The 9,054-nt window shown below is 44.2% G+C and overlaps 1 pseudogene; it reads right to left on the bottom strand.

Annotated features, from left to right (window-relative positions):
- Nucleotides 1-1,573: 1,573 nt before the first annotated feature.
- Nucleotides 1,574-7,238, bottom strand: LOC106570148 (nurim-like; annotated as a pseudogene).
- Nucleotides 7,239-9,054: the final 1,816 nt, after the last annotated feature.

Raw genomic sequence — 9,054 nt, 5'->3', positions numbered from 1 at the left:
TGTAACCTAATCTGCAGGCTCAGCTACAGTAGTTAGCCCAGATCAGACAGTTGAGGAATCATGCATAAGAGAATAGCCTAGACTACATCAATGGTAAGAGCCTAAATTAAAGTTAAATTAACACAAAAAAGTAAATGTACAACGCCCCCGCACATTGACTCTGTACCGGTACCCACTGTATATTGCCTCGCTATAGTTATGTTACTGCTGGATTTTAATTATTTGTTACTTTATTTCTTATTTTGGGGGGGATTTTTCTTAACTGCATTGTTTGTTAAGGGATTGTAAGTAAGCATTTCACTGTAAGGTCTACACCTGTTGTATTCGGCGCATGTGACAAATGACATTTGATTTGATTTGAAATGTATTACTGCTTGCATTTATTGACATTTTGTTGTAGTTGCTTATCATTTGTTCCAGTGCAAGATCTTAAATGTATCCGTGTTTGTTTTGTTATTGCAATTCAATCTATATAAAATAACGAAACAATGAATAACTTATCCTTTCGATCATCCATGTACACAATACAATGAATCCCCTGGAATGAATTCAGCTATTCAAGTCCTCTTACATTGGTTTACTGCAGCAATTACTGCAACACAAAGGATATATCAAGGGCACGGCGCAATAAAACAAGGATGATGGAGAGAAAAGGATAAGACAAATACATTCAAAATGTGACAGAATGTGTGTGTGGGGGGGGGGGGGGGGGGGGGGGGGGGACACATAGCAAAAGAATTGGACAAAAACAACAAAACGAAAGACAACAGCAGAATGCAGCACTGACAATCAAATTCGCACACACAAATACCGTGTGGAACAGCAGTTGGCACTTGTTGGTGGAATGTAAAATGTCACATTATGTTCATAGGCGATATAAAATATACTCTTGGATAAATAAATGTAAAAAAAAAAAATGTGTAATTACACTCGCAAATACATTGATGTTAAAAGCTATATTTACAGATGTTCTGAATCTGATCATTTTCTAAAATCAACACAGTGTTACCCCTACCAAGTGAAGTTCACAAACAACTGCAATATCTACTTTAGTCAATTGCTGTATGCAGACACAGAAACTTCCCATCCAACCCCATTAATGTATGTGTAGTAATAGAGTTCGCCAGCTTGTAGTCCTAAAAACCGGACTTGAGTTACCTCTTGTTCGTTCAGCATTCCTATGGGGTAAATAATGGGGAAAGAATGGGGTTTTGGGATAAACGTCGAAAATAGGGCCAGGGTAACACAGGCCTAGGAGATCGTATACGTTTTGTTCTATGAGATAATCAGGGTTGGGGTCAATGCTATTGAAATTCCAGTCAAATCAGGAAGTACAATGAAATTCAAACTCTTCCAATGCTTTTCAATGAGGAACATTTGTAATTGGAATTTAGGCTTCATGTGCTTTTTATGCTTGTCTTGAGTACATAAAGGCTTAAACAATTCACAAAAGGTGACATTAGCTGATAAATGATCTCACAGTACAAAACATATAATATCTCCTAAGCCTGCGTTTAGACAAAAACCACATTCATTTCCTCATATGCTTTGACCAACAAGCCATGACTTTAATTCACTCTTGCTTGTGGTTGTTATTGTCCTGAGCAGCGCCCCCGTGTGGCAGAGAGAATAACCGCAGTTTTCTGTGCAGCTGGAAACTGAAGTAGGCACTGTCCTGCGGATCTAGGGAGTGAGCCAGGGCCAGGTTGGCCGACAGACTCCCCGCCAGCAGCAGCCTGTTCAGGGGCAGGGAGGAGCCACAGGTGACCCAGGTGGACGAAGAGACACTGAGCCAGAAGGTCTCCCATACCAAGGCACTCATAATAAACCTGAGGAGATGGAGGGATGTAAGAGAGAGGATAGCGGGAGACAGGAGAAAGGGGAAAATAACTTATAGCAGATATTAAACAGTTATATTTCATTAGAAGGATATTCGCAATCATTATATTGCTGACGAATGAATCATTTCATTAGGGTAATTCCAGCTTTGGCATCACATCAAAGAGAGATACATTGTATGCCTAATTATAGTAGTATTTGGAATTTTATAAGAGCGTGGGAGAGGGACAATGATAAAATGTTATGCATGAAAATGCTTTGGTGTAACCAGTGTCATTGTGAACAGTATCACTTCCTCCACTGTCCCCTTACTGGCCTCAAATGTGTGGTCCTCTGATCGCAAGCACATGTGACTGTGATCTCACTCTGTTACATCTGCATGGGTTTTCTTTACCTGCTTGATGCTGATGGGGGTCACCTTGGGGTCATGATAGGAGCTGCACCAAATTATTGATGTATTATAATAATTTATTATGCTTATGTTGTATAATAGAAGGGGAAGGGCTATAAGACCCTCCCCCACTACATTTATAGGGTCCTGGACCACAGATTAGCAATATATGCATTATAAGGTTTAACATTGTTCCACAGCTCTTTTCTAGTTTCTGCCTCTTATAAGAAACGGTCTGAGCAGATGTGTGAGCCATTGCAGTCAAAACAGGGTGTCTGTGAGAAAGCACCTCAAGGCTAAAAGGGATACATAGACACAGACCCCTGCAGGGGAGTAAATAGATAAGAGACAAGTCAGGGAACAAGGAACCTTCCCTAACAATGCCCAGTAGTTCAGGATAGTCAAAGATCAGCGGTATACTGCAGATGATGGACCAGCAGAGGAAGTGCAGGGTGAAACAGAGCAGGGTAAACCAGGTATTCCATGGGTCATTATTTATTGACCCCAGACAGGGAGCCTCCGTCACAGGCTGCCCGTAATGCATCAATATCTAGAACACGGACAACACAAGACAGTGAATTAGGACAGCAAAAGGGGTGTTCAAATGTAAAATTGTCTCTCATAATTGCCCATTTTTGAAGACTATAAGATTTTATAAGTGTGTGTGTCTGTTACCTGGAGAGCCAGAGGAGCGGTGGAGCAGTACATGGCCAGGTTCAGTACCCCCAGGACAGACTGACAGGCCTGCTTGACAATAGCCCAGGCCAATAGGTTGTGCTGGACAGTTAAAAGAGCCAGAAGCCCTAGATCCACAACCACAGACTTGAGAACAGAGCTGTCCCGCAAGGCTACAGACCATGGTACATAATCTACATTCGGAAAGTATTCAGACCCCTTCCTTTTCCCCACATTTTGTTACATTAAGTACAGAGAGATCCTTGATAACCTTCTCCAGAGCACTCAGGACCTCAGACTGGGGGCGAAGGTTCAACTTCCAACAGGACAACGACCCTAAGCACACAGCCAAGACAACACAGGAGTGGCTTCGGGACAAGTCTCTGAATGTCCTTGGGTGGCCCAGCCAGAGCCCGGACTTGAACCCGATCGAACATTTTCTGGAGAGACCTGAAAATAGCTGTGCAGCGACACTCTCCATCCAACCTGACAGAGCTTGAGAGGATCTGCAGAGAAGAATGTGAGAAACTCCCCAAATACAGGTGTGCCAAGCTTGTAGCATCATAACCAAGAAGACTCAAGGCTGTAATCACTGCCAAAGGTGCTTCAACAAAGTACTGAGTAAAGGGTATTGTGTGTAGACTGATGAGGGAAAAAAAGACGATCCGTTTTAGAATAAGGCTGTAACGTAACAACATTTTGAAAAAGTCAAGGGGTCTGAATACTTTCTGAAGGCACTGTGTATAAAGTGTAGAAATATGGAGAGAGGGATATGATAAGGACATGGTGTGGTAGGTTAAGTACTGATTATCAGTGCAAGAAAACAGCAAATTCTTGGAGTAAAGTATAACGATGAATTCCCATTGTTGAAGTGACATTGTTAGCCTGGGCACTAGTCTGGGCCCGGTTTCCCAAAAGCATCTTCAGGCTAAATTCATCACAACTACGATGGTTTTGGGAAACCGGGCCTTTTTCAGCTAAATTTGTTTAGGTCTATAATTATAATTATTAAACCAGTCTTTGTTATTGGATGGTTAAACTGTATTAGATCAACAAAAATGTATCGCCCATCGTGGGGCTCGAATCAACGACCCTGAGATTAAGTCTCATGCCCGACTGCACAATTCAGCTAAACGCTTTTGTGCCCAGTGTGAATTAAGAGGAAGGGGAGAATACTTTTGAGTATGATGCGGTATATACAGTTAAATAAACACCACAGAGGGACCAACAATTGAACACAAATGATTACAATTATATATAATTAACTGAAAATGGAGAGCAACTGATCGCTTGCACCATCAGAAAGGCCAGGCGTAAGGAGCAGAGGACGGGGATGACTGACAGACAGCCGAGCATAGGTGTGGAGTTCAAAGACAGAGGCCCAGCCGGGCACAGGTGTGGAGGTGCCGGGCATGGGAGTCGAAGGCACGGACAGAGGCTCAGCCGGGCACAGGTGTAGAGATCACAGACAGAGACCCAGCCGGGAACGGGTGTCGAGGGCACGGACAGAGGTCCAGCCGGACACAGGTGTCAAGGCCACAGACAGGAGCCAAGCTGATGGTGGAGTAGCCCATACAGGAGCAGAGGACTGATGCCGGTAGAGATTTGGACTGGATGCTGGATGGTGGGGTGGGACCTCCAGGTATTCCTTGAAAGTAATCTGATGGGCAGCATGTTTTTTTTGCGTCAGTCTTCATTGATGTGATCAAATACCCAGCATACCACAGTGCCTTTTCAACCACCCAAGGTCTGCTTCTTGTAAAGGCTGAACTGAACAATAAGTGACTCCAAAATGACATAATACATTATTTAACAATCATTTCTATTGGGCACTGTGGCAGACGGCAGGGAGAGGTGAGGGGAGTGGTTATTGAAGTGAGATATCTTGCAGCCTGCTGGCTCCACCCCCGAGCCTTATATGGACTTTCTGCCCCAACGAGGAGAGGCTGCTTGTTAAGCCAGGGAGTGCTTGGGATAAAGGAGGAAGCAGCCTGCACAAAGAGGCAGAGTAAAGAGAGAACAAAGTGCATTCATCTTTGCGTGCTAGGAATATGGGACAAAATACTAAAATACTTTTGACTACTTTAAAACACGTGAATTTGTCGCAATAATTGTGGTCCACTAAAATGGGGGGGACTATGTACAAAAAGTGATGTACTTTCTAAACGGTTGACCCGACATGTATGAAAATATCCTTAAATTAAGCTGACAGTCTGCACTTTAACCTCATACATAATTTCAAATCCGAAGTGGAGTACAGAACCAAAACAACAACCAAACATTTTGACTATCCCAATACTTTTGATGGTCGCCTCGCTTCAGGTCCTTAGGAAACTATGCAGTAATTATTTTTTTTATGTATTTATTACATTGTTAGCCCAGAAAATCTCAAGTGTTATTACATACAGCCGGGAAGAACTATTGGATATAAATGCGACGTCATCTTAGCAACATTACGACCAGTAATACAACTTTCCCGAAGCGGATCCTTTGTTCGGACCACCCTGGACATGGGATCTAATCCCAGAGGCCGACACAAAACATCGTCACGGCAGGAGAGGCAGACATTAGAGATTGTAACATTCTCTGTTTCACGGAAACATGGCTCACTCGGGATATGTTGTCAGAGTCGGTACAGCCACCTGGGTTCTTCATGCATTGCGCCGACAGAAACAAACATCTCTCTGGTATGAAGGGCGGGGGTGTATGCATTATGATTAACGACTCATGGTGCAATCATAACATACAGGAACTCAAGTCCTTTTGTTCACCTGACCTAGAATTCCTTACAATCAAATGCCAAACCGCATTATCTCCCAAGAGAATTCTCTTCGATTATAGTCACCCCCCCAAGCAGATACCTTGTCGGCCCTGAAAGAACTTCACTGGACTCTATGTAAACTGGAAACCATATATCCTGAGGCTGCATTTATTGTATCTTGGGATTTCAACAAAGCTAATCTGAAAACAAGGCTACCTAAAATTTACCAGCATATCGAATGCGCGACAAGATCTGGTAGTGTTCTCGACCATTGCTACTCTAACTTCCGTGACACATACAAGGCCCTTCCACTCCCTCCCTTCGGCAGACTCCATTTTGTTGCTCCTCGCCTATAGACAGAAACTAAAACAAGAAATGCCCGTGCTCAGGTCTATCCAAAGCTGGTCTGACCAATCGGATTCCACGCTTCAAAATTGCTTCCATCACATGGATTGGGATATGTTAGCCTCAGACAACAACATTGACGTATACGCTGACTCAGTGAGTTTATTAGCAAGTGCATCGGAGATGTTATACCCCCTGTGATTATTAAAACATTCTCTAACCAGAAACCATGGATTGATGGCAGCATTCGTGCAAAACTGAAAGCGCGAACCACCGCTTTTAATCATGGCAAGGAGACTAGAAACATGACCGAATACAAACAGTGTAGTTATTCCCTCTGCAAGACAACCAAACAAGCAAAGCGTCAGTATAGAGACAAAGTAGAGTCGCAATTCAACGGCTCAAACACGAGACGTATGTGGCAGAGTCTACAGACAGTCACGGATTGCAAAAAGAAAACCAGCCCTGTCGCGAACATTGAAACCTTGCTCCCAGACAAATTTAACAACTTCTTTGCTCGCTTTGAGGACAATACAGTGCCACTGACACGACCCGCTACCAAAGCCTGTGGGCTCTCCTTCTCCGTGGCCAACGTGAGTAAAACATTTAAACATGTTAACCCTCGCAAGGCTGCCGGCCCATATGGCATCCCTAGCCGCGTCTTCAGAGCATGCGCAGACCAGCGGCTGGTGTGTTTAGACATATTCAATCAATCCCTATCCCTGTCTGTTGTCCCCACATGCTTCAAGATGGCCACCATTATTCCTGTTCCCAAGAAAGCTAAGGTAACTGAACTAAATGACTATCATCCCGTAGTGCTCACTTCTGTCATCATGAAATGCTTTGACAGACTAGTCAAGGATCATATCACCTCCACCCTACCTGATACCCTAGACCCACTCAAATTTGCTTACCGCCCCAATAGGTCCACAGATGATACAATCGCCATCACACTGCACACTGCCCTATCCCATCTGGACAAGAGGAATACCTATGCTGTTAATTGATTACAGCTCAGCATTCAACACCATAGTACCCTCCAAACTCATCATTAAGCTTGAGACCCTGGGTCTCGACCCCGCCCTGTACAACTGGATCCTGGACTTTCTGATGGGCCGCCCCCAGGTGGTGAAGGCAGGAAACAACATCTCCACTCCGCTGATCCTCAACACTGAGGCCCCACAAGGGTGCGTTCTCAGCCCTCTCCTGTACTCCCTACTCACCCATGTCTGCGTGGCCATGCACGCCTCTAACTCAATCATCAAGTTTGCAGACGACACAATAGTGGTAGGCTTGATTACCAACAATGACGAGACGGCCTACAAGGAGGGACTGGGCCCTCGGAGTGTGGTGTCAGGAAAATAACCTCTCTCAACAAAACAAAGGAGATGATCGTGGACTTCAGGAAACAGCAAAGGGAGCACCCCCCCATCCACATCGACAGAACAGTAGTGGAGAAGGTGTAACATTTTTTAAAGTTCCTTGGCATACACATCACGGACAAACTGAAATGGTCCACCCACACAGACACCGTGGAGAAGACGCAACAGTGCCTCTTCAACCTCAGGAGGCTGAAGAAATTTGGCTTGTCACCTAAAACACTCAAACTTTTAAAGATGCACAATCGAGAGCATCCTGTCGGGCTGTATCACCGCCTGGTACGGCAACTGCACCGCCCTCAACCGCAAGGCTCTCCAGAGGGTAGTGCAGTCTGCACAACGCATCACCAGGGGCAAGCTACCTGCCCTCCAGGACACCTACAGCACCCGATGTCACAGCAAGGCCAAAAAGATCATGAAGGACAACAACCACCTGAGCCACTGCCTGTTCACCCCGCTATCATCCAGAAGGTGAGGTCAGTACAGGTGCATCAAAGCTGGGACCGAGACTGAAAAAAAGCTTCTATCTCAAGGCCATCAGACTGTTAAACAGTCATCACTAACATAGAGAGGCTGCGGCCAACATACAGACTCAAATCTCAATCTCAGTTGTTTGACAATGCATATCTGTGCGTATTGCTCAGGGTCTAGAATCCAAGCTATATGCACTAATGTTGTTGTTTTGTAGAAAACCTTTGTTGATACCACAGATGGAACAATGAGCAAGATTTTTCACCGGATATATAAATGTGAAGCATCCAGTTGGTGTTTCCACTCACTACCAAATATGGTGACAAGAGGAAGCCTAGTGGCCGGCAGTGGGAGAAGATGGAGCGAGATGGATTTTGGCCGACATTCTGCAAATTTTCTCATTAATGAAAAATTTGATGTCAATACAGTTTTCTGTTTCCAAAACTACAATCTATTACAAACAGAATGGACTAAGTATGTAGACTATACTCTTTGCCAAAGTTTCAAAAAATTATTTAGAGGGAGTGCAAGGGCGTATTGAGTTATTGCACACACGATTAACATAGTAGGCGTTCCCTAACGGAAATATGCAAATACATGCTAGACCACGCCAATAGGAGGCTGGTAACTCTAATGAACTTATCCTCTGCAGCAGAGGTAACTCTGGGTCTTCCTTTCATGTGGTGGTCCTCATGAGAGCCAGTTTCATCCTAGCGCTTGATGGTTTTTACGTTCAAATATTTTTTATTGAACACACACAAGGTAGGTACAAAATAAATAATACAAAATGACATACAGAACAAGGACAGGCAGAAAGAAAGTGGGCAGATGTTGTAATAAGCCAAGACCTCAGAAAAAATTTGTACACCTCCACAAGTCTGGTTCCTCCTTGGAAGCAATTTCCAAATGCCTGAAGGTTCCACGTTCATGATAACATAACCTGAAAGGCCGCTCAGCAAGGAAGAAGCCACTGCTCCAAAACCGCCATAAAAAAGCCAGACTACGGTTTGCAACTGCACATGGGGACAAAGATCGTACTTTTTGGAGAAATGTCCTCTGATCTGATGAAACAAAAATACAACTGTTTGGCCATAATGACCATCATTATGTTTGTAGGAAAAAGGGGGAGGCTTGCAAGCCGAAGAACACCATCCCAACCGTGAAGCATGGGGGTGGCAGCATCATGTTGTGGG

The sequence above is a fragment of the Salmo salar genome, chromosome 14, assembly GCF_965601325.2.
Source record: "Salmo salar chromosome 14, fSalSal1, whole genome shotgun sequence".
Taxonomy (NCBI): domain Eukaryota; kingdom Metazoa; phylum Chordata; class Actinopteri; order Salmoniformes; family Salmonidae; genus Salmo; species Salmo salar.
Note: the sequence above shows the minus strand (reverse complement) of the source record. Positions and strands in the feature narration are given on the sequence as shown.